Raw genomic sequence first — 3,031 nt, 5'->3', positions numbered from 1 at the left:
GTTGTAACGCTTTCGCTGTTTTAACAATTGCTGTTCACAAAATTGAATTCAAATAAACCAAAAAATTAACAACTACTATGAATTTTTATACTTTAAATGTTTCTTTAAAACTTTTCAAAGCCTTAAGAGTTTCTGCAAGTCTTTATGATTTTGTTTTATAGCTTTTGAAATAAAAATCGCGAAGAAGAAAGTTAAAAACACACCATAAACTCATGAAGAAAAAAACTATTATTTTTTAATTTTTTTAATTTTTTAAACAATTTGAATTTGTTAGTTTTAGCCACAATGGATTTTTGAATCTTTTCAGTAGAAATTTCAATTTAATATTGTAGTTTTCTCTATTAGACTGCCCCACAGAGTATGAAGTGTTAAATGCGATTATAAAAATTAAGACACAAATTAAACAATTAATAGAACAAAATTCCAGCAAAGTCAGTTGTAGTAAATAAGTACTTAGTCAAGCCAAGTCCAGCCAGTAGTCAGTCAGTCATTTGTTTGTTTGTTCATCCGTGCATGTAGAGATTTTCTGCAGTAACAATAATAGTACATATCCCTACATATGTACATTCATTGCATATACACTTATAGAAAAGATAGAAGAACATTAGAAAATTAGAAAATTATTATACTACGATCTAGTGTGGTTTGCTGCAGCCACATCCATTTCATTATAATATGGTCAGGTCTGAACAGTTATAATTTTCTTACCAGATTTAATTGTTACGAAACAAAATGTCTAAATGTTAATTAAAACTTGGCACGATCAAGACAACATTTCATATTAATTTCGAAAAGTGTTCATAGAAATTGCTAGGTTTCTTTAACTAAACTAAAGCCGAGAAACCGCGGCTTCATGTTCAATGGATCCTTTATAGATCGTACGTGAAGCCCGGCTAACCAGCCGAATCGATACCAAATATCCATGGCGCTAGGGTAAGGAGCAACATGGTCTTATCTATTATGAGCTGCTGAAATCTGACCAACTGATTCGTTTTAAAGCGAGCATTGGCCGAAAAACGCCCAGAATATGCGCTCGGCAACATGTTGCAATACCTGTTAAAAATAATTTATAATGAAGTGTTTTGCTTCACCCGCTTTATATTCCAGTCCGTGCCCCGTCCGACTACTATTTGTTTCGATCGATTTAGAACGCTCTCTCTGGGATACGCTTCACTTTGGAACAAGGTATCCGATAGTGGATGGAAAAAATTGCCAATACTTTGAATAAATTTATGTATATTGAGTACATACATACATATTTGAAAATAAATAAAATAAGTTCTCGAAAATGTAGAAATGTATGGAAGGAGATTTTAGACTATGCCTATTTTAGACTATACCCCTCATATGAAAGCTGTATTTAAATTTCTCTAAGTGCATCAAGTTTTAATGAATATACACACTAATATGATTTTAATTGTTGTAAGTCGTGAAAAGCTTTTTTGGGTTTTCGATTGTAGTAGATCACGTTTAATATATGTACATATGTACATTTAAATATACATACATATGTATTTACATTAGACCTGCTCCTGCAAAATAGATTTGCTTTGAATGTTCTTTAGTAGCTAAAACTAACGAATTTCTCAAATATGGGTTGATACGAATGATGGGAACACAGCAATAAGGTTCTTTTCAGATCCCGAAAGAGCATCTGAAATAATAGGTGTTGATATAATTCTTACTTCAAGATTCCAAAAAAATGTGCGATGTACTTGTGTGCAATGAATAAATTAATGCTATAAGTATTACAGATTTTATAGAGATCACAATACCAGAAAATTATCACGAAATTCAACAAATTGAGATGTATTTAATATATTACTGGCAACGTCAGATCCGCTCATCTCTAGCATTCGAAGTTAATGGAAAGTATAACTTAAATGAAGAAGCAAAAGGGCTGCTAGAGGACAGAATATTTGCAGGCTATTTTCCAACCAAATGAGTAATAATTATAATTTTCTTTTATTGCTATTTATATAAAACACAAAATAAACATTAAAAAACTTTGAGTTATTATAAAAAATTTTATTTAAATAAAAAACAAAATAAACATAAAAAACGATTCTAGTTCTTTAAGAACCGGTTCTAGTGGAACCTGTTCACAAAATTATTCTGGGTATTATTGAAATATTTTTTTTTTATCAGCTTATAACATTTTTTTTAAAAGTACAGCCGATTCAAATAACAAAAAATTAAATGAAATTAAAACTGGAGAATAATAATACCTCTTCATCAAAAAAAAATTATAAAATCTATTCAAAAGTTACAGAGCTTTGGCCAATCAAAAACGATTCTGAGCCACTGTGCGACGTTAGAAAATGCTAATTACTTGGTTCTTTTTTCCTTTGAGAGATATTGATGTTTTATTCATTGTTGATAATTTCTCTGTTTAACAAATTAAAAAAAAAAAAACATTATCCCAATTTCACAACTTTCAATCGATTTGCGACATGGCATGTGTTCTTGATATCTGATTTGTTTCAAATTAGTTAGTTTTAGCTAACAATGAACAAAATATGGCCCTTTCAAAAAAAATAAATTTTTTAAGGGCAGATCTAATGTACATGCTCACATCTACATACAGAACTGAGCAATACTATAGCAATGTAAATTTTAAAAATATGTACATTTCCTAGAAAATAAAAAAATATTGACGATTTTAAAAAATCGTTTACACATTTGTTTTCTATTATAATAGTACATAATACGTGACATTAAACTAATGAATAATACATTATTAATTATATTATATTGCCAAAATGATATAATCAATAAATCAAATACATATGTAAGAATTTTAATTCTTAGGACATATCACCGCAGATAATTAGTTGTATTTTATTTGAATTGCTGTTTGATCTTACAAAACGGTTGTAAGAATAAACATCGCCATGACAAATAAATATGTGATTGCCATGTGTCAACGTGACAACTATGTACATATCATAATTTTTTTGACGTTTCAAATTTGCACTGCTATAATATTTCACGGTACTCTGTGTACATATGTATGTATGTATGATAGATG

The sequence above is a fragment of the Calliphora vicina genome, chromosome 3, assembly GCF_958450345.1.
Source record: "Calliphora vicina chromosome 3, idCalVici1.1, whole genome shotgun sequence".
NCBI lineage: Eukaryota > Metazoa > Arthropoda > Insecta > Diptera > Calliphoridae > Calliphora > Calliphora vicina.
This window is presented reverse-complemented; position numbering follows the sequence as displayed.